This window comes from Sander vitreus, chromosome 4 (genome assembly GCF_031162955.1).
Source record: "Sander vitreus isolate 19-12246 chromosome 4, sanVit1, whole genome shotgun sequence".
NCBI classification, from domain to species: Eukaryota; Metazoa; Chordata; class Actinopteri; order Perciformes; family Percidae; genus Sander; species Sander vitreus.
Genome location: NC_135858.1, coordinates 8,388,637 through 8,407,158, shown reverse-complemented (window position 1 = coordinate 8,407,158; position 18,522 = coordinate 8,388,637). Strand labels below are relative to the sequence as shown.

Sequence of the window (18,522 nt, the reverse complement as noted above, 5' to 3'; positions counted from 1 at the left end):
TGCCCAAAACAGAATCTTATTAGAAATATGTAGTACTGCCATTGACATTATTGATTATTGATATTTATCTTCATTGTTATTATAATGTGTATGTCATAACTTTGGTATGTACAGTACGACTTGGAAATTTTACTCAGAGAATTTACAATGTTTAATGCTCTTTAAAAATAACAGCAAACTCCTTATTAATTAGCTCTGAACACATTTCTAGATGCATTTACTGCTAACTGTATAAACAAACCTTCCTTTGTTTCATTTTTTTCTATGTTTTACTGTGAAAGGGCAACCCAACCGATTTTATTATCAGTTGACATGTTGCAAAGAGCACTACTCCGCATGTATAATGGGTTTTTAAAGTGAGACTATGTAACCTTTAAAGAGGAAATAACCCATTTTTTGGGGGCAGCAAGGGTCTAATAGAGTACTTAATTGCATTATGGGAATATATATTTCTTAGTGGGTTTTGAGCTTGACCGATTCTTGGGAATCAAAGTCACAGTATCTTATCCTTTATGGCGTCAGTTTTTTTTAAATCCTTTCAAATCAGTCACTAACTAAATTGTTGAAGTGCCCCTTTAACAACGCACTTAAAACCAACTTCCCCTTTCTTGGCAACTGCAGTGAAAATGTCACACGTTTGATTATTTTCATCTTGCTAACGACAGAATTAAGCTATTCCTGCTGTCATGTTACCTGACTAGTGCCACGCTGTTTCCTGTGTGGACTGCCTTGCCATGGCTCCAGACTGTGCCACATTTGGCGTCAAAGCTATCATATTAAAGTAAACACAAACCAAAAGATCATATTACATGTCTTGAGATTCTCTACACCTGTTGCCTATTAGACCCTCATACCCCGCCTCTCTTTTAAACCTTTAAATTATGTATAAAATTAGGATTTAAAAAAAATATATTTACAGAAACAGACTCGGGCCTATTTAAAATATGTCGTTTTCACCCAAGTTAACTTAAAAACCTCCTTTGAACCTTGAAGTACAACCTGTCTTGCGGGGACATTTTCTTGTAGTTTGATATGTCATAGTATATCTCCAACTAAATATAGAAGAATCCCCCTCCGTGTTGCAGGCTGCCCAGCATGTCACGCGGTCAGGCTGAACTGACCCTGTTGCAAGGTAACTGATACATATGTAAAGTGTCATAAAAGGTAGGAAATAAAGTGAAGATTCAGATGGGTTCAAGCAGGAGGGTCCTGATCCTGTGTTACAATATCAATCTCACCTCAAACCTCTTCTCACTTTTTTTTTATTGTTGCTATTTAACAACACTTTTGGGCTGTTTTCATACATTTATTTTCACAGCTCTCCATGGAGTTTTAATGACCTTTATGGACATACAAATTAACACCTAAATGCAAAATAAAAAATAAAAAAAACCTGTAAATAAAATAAATAAATAAACTGTACTGTTTGGGTTTTCACTTTTTGATTTGCAGCATGCACCTTTTCCGTCAAACCAATCTTCTGTATGCAGGTGTAATTCGAAGCAGTGCCTCTGATGTAATAGGCCTGCTGCCAAGTTTCAGCAGTTATTCTAATGCACTTGGACAAATAAGGTTTGGCAGTAATTTTGTACTATTATCTCCCATTACTTGAAAGAGAATTGCAGCGTGTTTGTAGTGCCACCTCTTTGATGTCACACCAAAGCAAAACTCGAGAGAACAAGATGAAAAATGAAATGAGTGCAGGGATTAGGCGACTTGAAAGCATGCTTAGAAAGATTACAGATCAAGGTAGACTTTGTGACAGCTAACTGATTACCTTACAATATAATGAAACTCCTTTGTATTGAAAATTCACACAAACAAAATGCATTAATATAGTTTTCATTTCATTTTTTCATTAAAGTGATCTGATTTCCAGCTTTGTGAGACAGCTGTGTTTTTTTCTTCCCTACCAGAATAATGAATCATATTATTTTCCAGCTCGCATTCAACAGCATCAACTCACCTGATGCTTTGCTGTTTTGCTGCTAGCTGCAATAGCCAATACATTTGGAGAGCACTCCATGATTCACATGAAGTACTCATAAATAGGCCACTCAAAGCAGCTGCTTCCATTAACACAAGATAGAGCCTCCATGCTGGTACATATCCCATGACACATTCCTCCCAGGGAGCAGCAGTTTGATCCAGTTTGAATACATGAAAGAGGATAACTGTGGGAATGATGAGGAAAAATAAAAGACGTTATAGTGATTATAGAATGTAGTGCTGTTTACAATTATAGTAAGGACCACATCACTAACGTACTACCTAAACATACACTGAGCAGCCTAAATTGCATTATTGTTTTTAATTATAGTATTATTGTTTATGTCCATTTTTTCTATCAATGATTACTAGAGAAATAATTAATTATGAAAAAGCTTTAATTCATTTATAAATAAGTTATATAGTCAGTGTATTTTGCATTTAAATAGTAAATTAGATTAGGTATTTTTATTTTTTTAGCTTTAGCTAGTTTAGCTTTTCCTTTATCTTGTTTTTACCTTAATAGATTATAACTGTTCACCCTATTGTGGCTATTTAGAAATCATTGTATCACAGAGGGTGACCTTTAAGACTTGTCCTTTTCTGACCTGCTGAAATTTGTTCTCTGTATGACACAAATGACCTTTGAAAAACACACGTGGTAGAATAACCATTGCTTCAAACTAGAGATGTTCCCAAAATGCTGGTATCGGGAAGTACTGGAGTTTATGCACCGATCCGATACCACGTAATAAAGCCCTAAAGAAAATCTACATTAAAGTAGTTTATTTATGTTCTTTTTCCGTTATAACTGACTGTCAAACTGCATGGTAAAAGAACGTTCTGTGGCATTCATTTTGTTTGTTTGTTTGTTCATGTTTCACAAAGAGTATAACCTGAGCCAGACCGACAACAAAGATAGAAATCACATCCATACAGGGATAGTAGTATACAGCTGTTAAAACATAATAAAATATATGACACACTGGTATCGGATATATCGGCCGATACGCAAGTTCAGGTATTGGAATCGATATCGGGAAGCAAAAAATGGTATCGGACCATCTCTACTTCAAACTGGTTCATGACTGTGGCACGCACAGTAGCAAAGTATGGATGATTGTATGATGATGATTGATTGTAGTGCATATTGTCATAACAAAAATAATGACTGTGAATAATGACCATGAACTATATAGGAATGTGAAGGAGTTCAAGTACCTTGGGGTCTTGTTCGCGAGTGAGGGGACAATGGAGCGGGAGATTGGTCGGAGAATCGGCACAGCAGGTGCGGTATTACATTCAATTTATTGCACCGTTGTGACGAAAAGAGAGCTGAGCCAGAAGGCAAAGCTCTCAATCTACCGGTCAGTTTTTGTTCCTACCCTCACCTATGGTCATGAAGGCTGGGTCATGACCGAAAGAACAAGATCCAGGGTACAAGCGGCCGAAATGGGTTTCCTCAGGAGGGTAGCTGGCGTCTCCCTTAGAGATAGGGTGAGAAGCTCAGTTATCCGTGAGGAGCTCGGAGTAGAGCCGCTGCTCCTTTGCGTCGAAAGGAGCCAGTTGAGGTGGTTCGGGCATCTGGTAAGGATGCCCCCTGGGCGCCTCCCTAGGGAGGTGTTCCAGGCACGTCCAGCTGGGAGGAGGCCTCGGGGGAGACCCAGGACTAGGTGGAGGGATTATATCTCTAACCTGGCCTGGGAACGCCTCGGGATCCCCCAGTCGGAGCTGGTTAATGTGGCCCGGGAAAGGGAAGTTTGGGGTCCCCTGCTGGAGCTGCTACCCCCGCGACCCGACCCCGGATAAGCGGATGAAGATGGATGGATGGATGTATATCATGTGCTGTGTTTATTTTGATGTGAGTGAAGTTTAGGTTACTGTGTGCTGGACACATGTTACTGTGAGGTTAGTCTCACATTGCCAGACCCTCCTCCACAACGCTGTAAAGGATTTCACTCATTTAGGCCCGATGTCCCTCACCTTCCACTTCCTTTGTGTTGGCATTCTAAACTCCGAGCTAGAACCGACAATCAAATTACTTTCATCTTTTTTTTTTTGTCAAATTTTCATCAAATGCTCGACAGACATTTGAAATCCAGAGCTCGCCTCCCTACGTACACATGCTCCACCAAAACAAGTACCTTCCCGACGCTATTTTGCAGAGGCACCAGTGCTGCGTCCAGCGCTTGGCGTCGCCCATGACGATTGTGATTGGTTTAAAGAAATGGCAATAAATCAGAGCATGTTTTTCTCCTATCCAGTAATGTTGTGTGCACTAGCTAGATCCTCTGACTACTACTACTGTGAGGCTAGCACAGGCTGAAACTGTAAGTAAGCATAGGAACCACTTAGACTTTACTGAATTCAAAACTGCATCCCCTCTGAAAACAGATTTCTTGTGAATTACATGTCCTGCAGTTCTTTAGTTCCATTCGGAAACATTATTAACTTCACATGCGTGGGTGTGTTTCAGCTGGAGGTGGTTTGTGGTGTGCTAGGGGAGATTACAAACACTGCAGTGTGAAGACAAGATACTCATCTGTGGGAAGCAAAGGAGAATAAATGGAAAATAAATGTTTTTTGTGTGTCTTTTGTTGATAATGGACTCTACATAATAATGAACAGAATTGACCGTATATTAGGTTACACCTCGCTACCACCCTTGATAATATGAATTCTAGGGAGGGAGGTCATTGACATGATAGCAAAATTTGCTGCGGCCATTTCAGCAATGACATCTTTAATCTTTATTTAATATGTCATGTTGTGAAGTTATGACTGCGTTTTAAGGAACCGTTAGAAGGCTACTGATAAAAAACCAGTGATTCCTGCCAGGACCTGGAATATATTTCTTTGTATGCTGCGTAAACCTCTGCCTATATTGCTTTCTGCATCTGTCAAAATCTGGCAGCAAAATAAGTGTAAAGCAAAATATGTACGGTTCTATGTTCCGTGATTTTAATAATCATTCCACAGGTGCATGGAATTTAAATTTACAGCAACCAGATGACAGATGAAAGTGTGGTCTTATTTTCTGCTGATACAGGTGTGTACAGCGGTTTTCTTTATGTCCCAGGTCTTCTTCCGTATTTGTTTTTGAAAAGACCTGCTTATAAGAATATGTGGGAGCTAACAGAGAGTTACAGTATGTCCTGCCTACGCACAGCCAAGGTGCCAATCTGTTTTCCATTGGTTTTCTCTCTCAAGCGCTGACTTTGATCCCAAATCCTGGCATTTTGAGTTATGTGTGTGTTTGCATGTGTGAGCAAAAACAAAGAGAGAGAGCCACGGCAACAGTTTTACAGCCTTATCTGTCACATTCAGTCTAAATTCTGCTATTTCGCCTTTGTGTGTTTTTTGGTATTACATCATGTTATGTTATTATTCACAGTTGATCAATAGTTTGCGATATTGTTGAGGAATTTGACATTGCTAACAGTACTTGTATCTTTGCTGAACAGCCAAAGTCCCAGAGGGAAGCTGCAGATTCTTGATTTTTTTCCTGTGAAGCCTGTTAGTCTGCACAAAGACGTCTTCCACAGTCAATTCAAACCAGTCTACACTCGCCAGCAATGATATTTCTGGCCTGTAGAGGGGCCTCAAGCTAAATGTTCCATGTTTTCCTGAGTATTGATCTTGCCTTCCACTAAGTTATACAGTAAACAGACATGGGTCAGTCATGGTTGTCAATGTAATTAAGAAAGCAGAAGAGAAGATAGAACAAATAAAACCCCACAAACACACAATATAAATATACTGTACTTATAATAGCAATAGTGCGTTTTTTAACATGTTGGCACAAGGTGGTGATTACTGTATGCATTTTCATCTGATCTCATTTCACATTTTAAAAACATTTAGCAACTGAATGCATTAATTATATATTTCACAGCAAAAATATACCTTTTAAATGTCTTACACTGTTCCAGGTTGCATTGAAACATTTAATAATAAACAAACATTTCACAAATTGATTCAAAAATTAAATATTTTTCAAGTCTTTAAAAGTCACATGGTACAGCACTTTTCAGCTCCCTGACTTTGTAATTGAGACATTTGCCAGAATAATTGTTGTGTTTGACAGTGTCAGCCTCGACAGTGAGCGACTGTATATATTGAAAACATAACTAAACATGTTAATAGCTTATTGGAATAAACAGCCTGAATGAACCTTATTCAATTTGAAAAAAAAAAGTGGTGTAAATATTAGTTTAAGCACACATAATGTACTCATAAGTGGAGGCAATCCCAGCCCACTTTTTGTTCAGTATTTTGAATACAGCCCCTTTAAATAGACTACAGTGAATACAGTATTTGTCTATTACCTCCTAACCCTATGAATGGTCCATCTCAGGGCCTTTTTTTTCTCGCCTATCCAGGAGTGTATGTTTGGAGGGGCCAGACCTTACTCCGCAGCGCTGTGAAGATAGGTCTGGCAATGCGAGACTATTTTTACAGTGACCTTTCATCCGTATAACATATGGCTGTTGCAATATGAAAGGAACTATACCACTTTCCTAAACCGACTTCCAAATGTAATTTATTTTACTTAAATCACAGGTTGCAGTGCTGGTAAACTGTCGAAGCATAGCTTGTGAAGATACTTATGTAGCTCAGCGCAAATTCTTTCAGGAAGACCTAACAAATAATCAGTCTCTCCTAAAGTGAATCAGCGCTAGAGGCGCTCTCCTTCTGATAATCCAATCAGGAACGGCCAAAGATTCCATAGGCCAATCACAGCGTCACAACACTGTTTTAAAAGTGCTTCTCTCCCTGTGCTATCAGCTGTCATTTCAGAAAGGCGTTGTCCCTCCTCTTCCCCTTCCACCTCCCGTCCTAGTGATTCTACGGCTGTCGCTCCAGTGCCTCCTCGGTCTGGTCTTCCGGCCCTTCTCCACCGCCACCGGTGTCTGGATTCCATCGGGGGGTTACATCATGGTTCCCTACCCCTATATTAAATGTATTAATATATCAAATGTATTAATATAACAATGGAGTTCAATCTCCAATACAATGTTCAGATTATGCTCTTGTACAATAAAACATTTTGCATATCTGCAAACAGTCTCTCCTGATTGAAATGCCAGTTTGTGTAGAATTCCGTTCTTGTCTTATTCATTAATTTTGTTTAACTTATGATAATAAGTAATAACTAATAAAAAAAATTTAACCACAGAATCCTGGGAGTTCTTGTTTTGTAAGGGACAGATTAAATTACCTACTTAGCCTACCTTAAAGGTGAATTATACTGGCTGTTCCCAACCTGGCGCGCGCCATCGTGACGTCAAAATGACGTAGATCTTGCCGGCGCCCCCGGATTTATAGCGTGCGAGCCGAGATCGCGCACCACTCTTTTTTTTTCAGCGGCGCGCGACAAAGGGGAAACAGAAAGCATGAACAAGCTCCTGGGCAACCGGATGCAAGGACTCTCAGAGTGACTGCAAGTCTCTCTTGTAAACTTACTGGGTTAAGATGAGTTTTTTTATGGTGAATGAAAGGCTTGATCCGACGAAGTAGGTCATTGAATCACATCGAAGCTTTGCTGCTGCCAGTTCTGCCGTTGTTTATCTTTTTCTTCTTCTTCTAGTCCACAGAAAGAGCAAAGTCGGTCACCTTTCCTCATTAGAGCCACCTCTGTTCTGGAGAAGACTGCAACTAGTGTCGCTACCACCAGCGCGGGTATAAATAGTTACGGCGATTTCATGACGTCACATATGCTCGCGCCAGCTGGGCTGCGGTTACTGTAAAACACGCTTTAGTTGTCCATTTTGCTGTCTCTGAGCTTACTGTTTTGTCAGTATCTGCTGGCAAAAATGGCACGAAATGTTATCAGTTTCTATCAGTGTTTGGGAAATTACATTTTTTATTACGTTACTGTCTCATGTTCATTAAAAAATTTAAATCTTTTCTAGGGGTCCCTAAGCACTTGCTTATAGCGCTTAATGGGTAAGACCCTCTGGCTGCAACACTAATTGTTTCTCTCTCTGCTTTGTCAGCTGTTTTTCAGCCTTGAAGACATCTCTGTGCTGAAATCATTGTGAGCAGTCCATATGATAGCGTTACTTACTGGAAACCCTGCCACAGTGATCATTTTGCAGCTTACTTAGCTTGGCCTTATATTAGAGTATTGATCAGACGAGCTAAAGGGTAGGCTTATGTAATGACTTTAAAAATGCAGTGTGGTATATTTCCAATTTGTGAGCCAGCATTAGGGCCAATTCATTCTAATCTAAAACCTAACGTAACATGATAACATGACTTCCATTGGTTTCAGGACTATCTATTTATGGGGCACTATCAAACCCCCAAAAAGTGCATCACTAGCAGGGCCGAAGGAGGAGGAAGCATCATGATGGAAGAAAAAAAAAAGAAACAAACATGAGACTTGGACAGACAAGGGAAAGTTCCTAGTTTGGAAACTGTATAAACTTGCTTTGTAATGAGAGTAAGAAAAACAAAGTCCTTGAGTCTTAATTTAGGTTCCTCTCATAATAGCTGAGCGTGCCTCTGTCTGTTCCCATTCCTGCGTTGAACAGCTAAAACAATTTGTTTGGCCATACTCTGCGATGCGGAAGTCATTGTTTTGTCTGACAGGCGGCTTTGCTTGTTCGTAACAACCTCGCCCCCCCCCCCCCAAATCCTGTCTGCAGCAGGAGCCCTGTGTAATTACATCCAACCCATTCTTCTCTCCCTTACGCTTGATATCACTGCTGAGATCGACTAGCACAGCCCCTCCTCCTCCTCTCTCTCTCTCTCTCTCTCTCTCCCTGTCTCTGCTATTGGAGAGCTCTCTCATCAGCAAGAAGTGTGCACTACTGCCTCGTCTTCAGTGGTGTGTGTAGTGCAGCGGATCAGATGGAGAGGGGAAAGAATCAGGGTGAGACAGAGGCAGAGATGAGAGAAGGGGAAAGAGCATGGTAGAAAGCTGAAGAGGGAACTGTTGTCCACATAAACAGAAACGGATGATAACTTAATTATACAGCGGGATATTTATTCAGAAGACAAACTGTTGGCTGAGTCTGCGAGGTAAGTGAGCAATGGGTATGAATCTAACGACTTTGCTCTGTCATGCGACAGCACACAAAATTCAAAAAGTCTTGGCGAGCTGAAGTAAACATCCAGACAGTAAAAAAGGTGTTTTTTCCCCACAGGACTGGAGGTAACCTAAGCATCTTAAAATGTGACGTAATTAGACACTGAATTAAATAATGATACACAAAGGAGATCTCTTTGTTCTTGGATTGCTGCATCCTTAGACTCTCAGGGGAAGTTTTCAATTGTTTGTGATGTATAACAATCCTCCTTAATCTCTTAAGAATGAAAGAACGGAGGCTCCTCTCCACCTGTGGGTTGAAGGCTGCACCAAAGCTAGATCAAACGCTCTGTGACCTTATCAAATCCACCTGTCACACCCATTACAGTTGTGGGTGTATAAAATTCACTGAGGCAGGGAAATATGATTAACAGATCAGATGGATTGACAATAGGTGATTAGGGGTCTGGGTGCGACACTGCTGTCAAGGTTTGCCAACAGCTCTAGGTAGATTTTTTATGTGTGTGTTGTTTTGTGTGTGTAACCCACAGAGAGAAAGAGATCCAAGTGAATAATTCACTTGGGAATACATAATACAATACGATTTTTCTCATGGGAAGTGACTTAATGCTATTAACCACTTACTGTATTTGCGAATGCAGAGCACAACTTCTGAATTGAGAACTAGAGCCACCACTCTTGAGCTTTAAGGATATTTTCCTTAACGCACATTAAGGCCAATTGAAAGTCAATATAAAAATGAAAAGCTCCCACTCTCTGCCCTTCGATAAGTTTGCCTTATCCATATTCAAGGTTGAATACAAATATAAACCTTGACTAACATGATCAATAGTTATTAATTATGTTGTTAACTGTACTGAATTTCATCCAATATGATGACACACATTTTGCTGTTCTGACAGAATTACATGGAAGAGATCACTGCATGTCACCCTTTTTATGGCATTAACGGTGATAGTAAACAAAATGAAAAGACAGGTGTTCAAAGTTTAGTGTCTAAGCAAGTGTTTTTATTGCATAGAGATGACTGCAAATGAATGCTCATTTGTTTGAACTAAATCAGGACCACAATGAACATCACATCAATTCAGATAATTTATTTGATCAGTTCTCACAATAACTGCCACAACAGTAAATCACCAAGTGTTTTTCTTTTTTTAAGATTATTTTGGGGCATTTTTATTTCACAGGACAGATGAAGACATGAAAGGGGAGAGGACATGCAGCAAAGGGCCGCAGGTTGGAGTCGAACCCACAGCGTCGAGGAATAAACCTCTATATATGTACGCCTGCTCTACCAACTGAGCTAACCCGGCCACAGCAAGTATTTTTCTGATGTTGTTTGGATGTTTTTATGAATTAAAAATGATGAGACTCAATAAGCACTCTCCAGGTAAACACTATTCACTCCCTGTAGCATAAGTTGTGCTATTCCAATGTAAATTTATGGATATGCAAATTTACCAAATGGGAAAATAATGGGAGTGAATTTTCAATCTAGTTCCTGATATTGTGCATCCGTATTAGCATATGGGCCGTCTGTACTGCAGATGCTAATTTGAAGGATTATGAAGAAAGATGAGCACATCAAGTATGTAGACAAGTGTGGAAGAGTGAGATAGTGCATGTGAAACAAAAGCTATGCAGCATCTGATCTGATACAGAATTTGGGTTTATTTTGGTGAATCAAAGTGCAGCCCCACTTTTGGTGTATAGTTGAAGGCTTGCAGTGCACCAGTGGTGCACATAGAAACGGGATGGGATTGGGAAGAAACCATTATCATACATTATCAGTCTAAGGAATAGTTTGGGGGTTAGTAACAGTGTCATAGACACTGATATTATCACTTCAAAAGCAGTGCATACTGACAGTTGTGGTAATGGAGTGGAGAGTCCAGATTGGTGTCTTTTAAGCAGAAAGCATATTCTTATATGTGAGAGTTGTATGTGTGAAAGAACAGCAGCCTATGAATATTGTGTGGTTATTTTGCAGCAGCCTAATGGTGGTTGTGTCAAATTTAACAAAGCTAACCACAGTGGACTTCTAAGTGGAGTACTTAATTTGTGTAAGCTTGATTTAACACTTGTTTAGGAACGTGCACAGTGTGAGTACCCTGGAAATCCAGAGTTCTCGCGAGAGCACAATTTGAATTTGCTCAGAGAGTCACTCTGGCATTCAGTAATGATGCTCATTAACTACGCCCTTGTAGCCGAGTGCACCAATCACATCGGTGTATCTGATATAGGCGGGCCAGAGGCGAGCTAAACAGATGACGACAGCGCTGCGACGTCAAAGTCATTAGTAAACATTGCAAGATGGCTACGGATGAACGCCAGTTGTTTGAAACGGCTTTGGCCGCTACGATAAACGAGTTAGACTTGGCATTTTATGTAAAAGAGGAACAGAAGACGGCACTTGAATCGTTCCTTTGCAAGAAGGACGTTTTTGCTGATTTGCCGACCGGATACGGCAAGAGTTTAATCTATCAGTTAGCTCCGCTGGTAGCCAAGCGTATGGGTACCCTCTGGAAACGTCACCCCGTGTATTGTTGTGATTGGTCGTAGTGTTATCCAATTGCATGCAGTGAGATTTTCAAATTCATGCTTGGGCCATTTTCATTACTCATTGCCAGACCCTTAATCTTTAGGCCTGGCAAACTTGATTCCTTTTAAGGATTCAGGTTATTCTGAGTCACTCACTAAACTGATCCGGGTTGTGCGAGTCACTTGAGTCACTTGAGTCAGTATTGCTAGCTTGCAATGTTTCGGACTGTCTGCTCAACTTTTATGTTAAAATTGCATTTTAACATACTACATTATACACCAAAACCTACAGTAGGCCTAGCTAGGCTACATGCAGAACATTGTATGTTATTTCAGAAGTGAAAGAATGTGGCTTTTGTTGTGGATTTGCTTTACCCTAAGATCGAGGAGAGACCTCACTCGCTCATCTGCTACAGATCCACTCATAGCTGGCTGATTCGCGTGCTCACGCGAGAACTCATGAGTCATCGACAACTCATGAGTCCTCGAGTTAGTCCCATGGTCTTCGAGCTTGCAATGTTTCCGGCTCTGAGTCTGCAGGTAGGGAAGTTCCTATAACCTGTCTCGGACTGTCTCTCTGCTCACTCAGTCACTTGAGTTGACTTGTGGAGTTGTGGTTGCCTATGAAATTGTAAGTTCTAAAGCTTTTGGCAGCTAAGGTGGCTAGGACTAGTAGTAGCTAATGTTGCAAGAGGTTTGTGTGTGGCGCTGTTATCATTTTAGATTGAATTGTAGTAGGACTCAACTGATCTGAGTTAATGATACTAGAGACCAAGGTTATAATCGTTAACGAAAACGAACGAAATAACGAAAACTAGGTGGGAAAAAACATTGTCGTTAACTGAAATAAAAATAAAAACGAGGCATTACAAAAAAATGATAACTAAACTAAAACTGTAATGTCTGTGAGCAAAACAGTTCACAGACACTACTTTAGTGTCACTACTTTAAAGTTTACTTTAACTAAAATAAAATAAAATTATCGAGTAAATGTCCTTAGTTTTCGTCTTTGTCAATGTCTTTCACAGAGCAAATAACGTTATATCTTTCAGAGTTGACATTACTGACCATAGACCTGTTTTATTCAGTCTATGCCGTAGACATATAGTTTCCAACTGGGAACCCAGAAATTCCGACATTCCACGTCAAATTGAACACAGCATGTCCGTGCCCCTCGCCCATGCCTGGCATCATGGTGGTACCGAAAGTCGGAAGAAAGCGGCAGAGTCCTATTTGATTATGACTGTGTCAGATAAAAGCAAGTGCCTTGCAGTGGAAGGTGGTAAAATAAGTGGACAATTTATTAAAGGGAAAAATCCCACGAATTTGAAAGTACATTTGAGAAGCGCGCACAAGGAGGCTATCCTAGCTTACCTTAAGAAGCAGTGACAGGGCAAGGAGAACGCAAAGCCCCCTTTCCCCAAAACAGAAGCTAACCACGGTACAGGGCATGGATGTATGGATACAGGGCCATGGCCCTGTATCCATACATCCTAATCCTAACCCTAAACCCCGTTCCCTAAACGTTCTGTGTTAGTGGGGCAGGCAGCATGACGGAGACAACAGCAGGACAGAGAACACTACAGGCGGCATGCTTTCACCGGCGACCGGATAGCTGCTGGTTAGTATATACGCAGGAACACCAAAAACGGGAGGAAGCGTGGGCTAATATGTGTATTGATACTGGGATGTCTACACAACTGTGTGAGTCGATTGACTTCAAAAAGTTCACCACTTTACTCGAACCAAAGTTCAAAACACCTGTTGATGTCTTCTTTAGTCTATTGGTTATTTAGGTTTTTTCCTGGCACACGTCACTTACACATTTTGCACTTACTGTGGCGTCTTGTGTAGACTGTTTACATATTCGTGCTCATCATATGTACATTGTATGTACTGGTGTTATTATTGAATACATTGTGAATACATATTTCTAAAATTGTATGATGTTTTTGTTGAGTTATTATTACACAATACTTTTTTCTAACCATTTTGAATCTTGCCCCCGACAAATAACCCATATTACAAAAAAAGACTAAAACTAATAAAAACTAAACTAAAACTAAGCATTTTCAAAAGATAAAAACTAAACTAAACTAGCAAACCCACTTTAAAAACTAATTAAAACTAAACTGAATTTGAAAACAAAAAGTCAAAACGAAATAAAAATGAAAACGCAAATGCAAAACTATAATAACCTTGCTAGAGACTTGCGATTCATTAGTCAATTTAAAGACTCGGGTGAAAGATCCGAGTGAATCACGACTCAAACAGGTTTATTAATCTTTCAGATTTGGGTCTGGATTTCCAGGCTACAGTGTGAGGACAAAAGGTCGGAGCTACCGTAGTACTTTAGTGGTACAGATTCCCTAACAAATTTACAATTAATCAAATTACCAAAACCAAAAGACATACAGTAAACCCAGGGTTTTGGGGCCCTGGGGCAGTTGCCCACTTTGGTAATCCAGACCTGCCAACCATGTCTGCAGGTTTTCATTTCAACCATGATTCCACAGTACTTCAAGTAGAGGGGGAAAACTAATCTGTGGTGATCAGTTGGAATGAAAACCATCAGACTGTTTGCTATCCATGGCACATGGTTGGCAACCCCTAATCTATACTTTCCTTTACTGTGGTTATTGCTATAATCAGAATAAAATGTTTAATTATAAGCATGACCTGTTTCCTTTTCATTTTGGTCACCAATTTCATTTGACATTTAACACCAAAAAATAAGCACAGAAAGGTTTCTCATCACACAAGCTCAGATGCAGCCACGTTTAAGATCAAAGATGCAGCTATATCCCTGCGCATCTGATGAAAGTTTAATGATATGTTAACTGACTGACACAAAACTAGTTAGTAGTCCTTATTGGTTAGTAGTTATATGTCCTATCTCATACTCTGCTTGTGTTTAATTACTCCTAATTGTTCTATTTGTTTCCTCTCTTACAGACACCGGTAGGAATTTACTGGAATCATAATCTTTTGATACTGTGAAATAAACACCGCCAGAAAATGCTGCAAGGCTCATCTGTTTGGCAGAATGGTGGTGTGTCACCCTAAGTTAAAAAGAAAAATAGAGTTTTGAGGAGTAAACATTCATCTCTGCAGTGAGAGGTACAGGCAGAGACATTCCTGCTGTTGTCTTATCTAAATATTAGGCAAAACACAACGTGCATCATGCCAAGGAAAACTCCCCTCTTACAGTCACAATACATATTGATTTTTTTCGCCTCACAATACCTAAAGCATCTAACGAAGTAAAGTACATCTGTGGACATGAGTAATCATAATCATATGGATTCAAAGTTCTACCAATAAGTCTTAAATCAAGACATTGGTGATGCTCAGTCTTACTCAATCCATAATAATAAACTAAGGACATCATGGAACCAACTTAAAAATCGAACATCTAAGTTGATCAACACTGAACACTGCAGTCCAGTCTTCATTATGGAATCTGAAGAGAGCATAACAGGACTTTCTACAGCTGCGTTGGTGGCCATTGGCTGCAACACGTTTGTCGCCATCCTCCTCCTTCTTCTCTGTCTAATTCTCTACCGCGCCTGCGGGGTCCCCTCCAGCCCAGAGAGGCTGCCGGTGCTGGCTCTGAGTGGAGGAGAAACCCAGCAGGCGAACGAGCACAAGTACCTGTTGACCACCTGACTGCAGAAGGATGAGTCAAATGTAGCAATGAGCGATGGCCTCAGTGCACCTCTCCACATGACATGACCACAAGGATGGATGCAGGTTACACAAAGAGCGAGAGAATGGAATGTTCAGTACACAAAGAGTGGCTGGCCTGTTCTAAATATATCCTCTTATTTCATTCTCTCTCCTGAAAATTAGAGAAAAACAGTATATTGCTGAGAACAAGGACTTGAGCTTGTGTGGAGTGTGTGTCATTGTCACTCATAAATACCCGCGATCTGTGAGGCATAGTGCCTGGCTGAGGGTGTTACGTAAGGACTAGAGAGGCTTAGCTCAGATTTGTGTCCTCTTCAATTCGATCCTCACACTGACATCTGCTTGTGGCTGTATGTGACGACCCACTCACTCTGGACTGAATCACAGGATGCACACACAAAGTGATCAATCATGTGGAATTCTCCACATCGCAAACTGAAAACTGCCCACATTCCCCCACATCCCACCACAAATCATCAATACTTAAGCATTTTACCTGTATGGCTGGTGCTGCAACTTCATACTCAACAAGGCATGTTGTAGAGTTAAGAGATATAATGTGTATTTTAAACGTAATACCTTCCAGGCTTTTAGCTGATATCAGAGTACAGTATTAAGTAAGCAATGATTTATATACTTCCTGCATATTTATATATATAGGATATATATATATATATAGATGTTGATCACATGAAATGATGTCTGTTAAAGCTAAAACTGTGTGTATAGAATTTGAAAATGTCCAACTTTGGGGCATCCCAGTGGTGATGCACTGTGACAGACAGTAAGGTAAACTACAACATCATACAAACTACCACAACCATGAATCTGATGCAGGGAAACTCAGAGCATCGGGCTGAAAGCAATAAATACACCCAACCAATTCAACTGGAATTGGCTCATTTTTCTACAAACTGAAACTTTGGTCATCAGAATAATTCAAGAGATCCTGTAATCACTTAAATATTCTACAGATAGACATAGTGTCTCTAAAGAAACTATCCAAAAACACTTAACATGAGATAAGAACTTTTGGAACTGTTCTTGCATTTTTAATGAAGGAACGTTTCGTCAGGTTTAAAGGTCCCATGGCATGAAAATGTCACTTTATGAGGTTTTTTTTAACATTAATATGAGTTCCCCCAGCCTGCCTATGGTCCCCCAGTGGCTAGAAATGGCGATAGATATAAACCAAGCCCTGGGTATCCTGCCTTTGAGAAAATGAAAACTCAGATGGGCCGATCTGGAATCTTCCCCTTATGACGTCATAAGGGGAAAGGTTACCTCCCCTCTCTCTGCTTTGCCCGCCCAGAGAATTTGGCCCGCCCATGAGAAAGAGAGAGACATCATGGCTTGCAAACAAGCGAAGCATGGCAGTTGGTCAAGGCCACACCCCCACTCTCCACCTTGCCCCCCCCTCTCTCCTCCTCAATAGCATTTAAAGCTACAGACACAGAAATGGCACATCCTAGGTAAAGCTCATTGTGGGACTGGCTCTAGTGCTGTAATTCTGCACCAAGGCTGAATTTCAGGAAAGAGACTTCAGATACAGTATTAGGGGACCACTAAGGCCTATATAAAAGAGACTTCAGATACAGTATTAGGGGACCACTAAGGCCTATATAAAAGAGACTTCAGATACAGTATTAGGGGACCACTAAGGCCTATATAAAAGAGACTTCAGATACAGTATTAGGGGACCACTAAGGCCTATATAAAAGAGACTTCAGATACAGTATTAGGGGACCACTAAGGCCTATATAAAAGAGACTTCAGATACAGTATTAGGGGACCACTAAGGCCTATATAAAAGCATCCAAAAAGCAGCAATTGCTCCACTGACAATAGCCTAAGTAGACCAGAATGCAAAGCAGCCATGAAACATGTTATCGTTTAAGTTAAAGATGACACTCTTTCTTAAGAGGAAACCTTGAAAAGAAGAAGTTCATACCCCTCTGAAAAGGTGGTTGGAAGTCGTTTTAGTAGAATAATTGTCCTAGTCAACGACAGAAAGGAAAAGCAACTTACAACACCTCATCAAGTAGCTCCTGGAGCTCACTAACTCACTCAATAACACATATTGATAATAATACTATTGATAATAAGAGTACTAGTACACAAGGGTGGAATTTTACTCTGGAAATAATACAGTTGTTTCCCTGAAATTGTGACCTTTGTTTTGCTCTTTCTAACCACAAGACCACTCTTCCACCCAACCCAAATGTGATGCGCCTACAACAATCTACAAAAACGCAGCATAAACAAACAGTAGAACAAACAGTTATAGATCAAACCTGCAGTATGCTTCCTATTATCGCAGTAACGAGGTAACTGGTGCAGCTCTATTCAAGTTACTACCCCATGGCCACAATTATTTGTTACGCATTGTCAGTAAAAATGAGGTGATTGAGGAACCCTCTCTAAACTTGTGGAGATTAATGAATCACACTTAAGGGAGAGAGTGCTGTAAGTATTTGCAGAAAGATGCAAAGGGCAGAGGAGCTCCCTGTAGCATAGAGAGAAAAAGAAAGAGAGCACTGTGGCAGCATTTGATTCCAGCAGAGCATCAGAGCACTGGGTGGTGCTTTACTGAAGGACAAGATCATTAAGACAAAGAGGAATGGAGAAAAAGACGGACACCACCATGGGTCAAAGCAAAGTTCTCCCCATAGATTGGATATTAAAAGGCTTCAAGCTCATCCCTGGACGAGTGCCCAGAACAGTGTGTGCCAGCCAAGATAAGTTGTCTGGATATGGTCCATAAATGCTCAATCTATTACGCTACTTCATCTCCCCTTCACTTTTTAGCTTAATCAACTTGTACAATACATACAAAATAGGTTTAATAAATGCAGAGGTGGTCATTCAAGTCAAGGGAATTTTAATGTTGCCTGTTTAACATGTATTGAGTACTGAAGTATGAATAAATGCATCATTAATTGAATATGAATATTTTGTTAACAGATTAAAGTAAAGGGTAACACTTTATAATAATGGTACATGAATTATCATGAATTCACTCATGTGGTACTTCATGAACTATCAGTAATGTACAAGGATTAATAGTATCTCATGCATGACCTAATGCAGGAACAATACGTTAATTAATGCATCAATTAAGATATTTGAATCATCATGATTTCTGATTTATTAATGATCTTCATGTCAAGTTATTATGTGTTTTGACCAGTTGTATGAACGTTTTGACAATGGTTAAGAGCGCTGGGCTAGCCTAGTCTGGC

At 40.1% G+C, this 18,522-nt stretch overlaps 1 long non-coding RNA gene across 1 annotated transcript; it reads right to left on the bottom strand.

The window, feature by feature from the left end:
* Positions 1–5,665: 5,665 nt before the first annotated feature.
* LOC144516189 (uncharacterized) lies at positions 5,666–7,639 on the bottom strand. Its single transcript, XR_013501818.1, has 2 exons — positions 7,224–7,639; positions 5,666–6,941 (listed from the first exon to the last, which is right to left on the bottom strand). It is a non-coding gene; the product is annotated as an uncharacterized LOC144516189 (long non-coding RNA).
* Between the last annotated feature and the right edge of the window lie 10,883 nt (positions 7,640–18,522).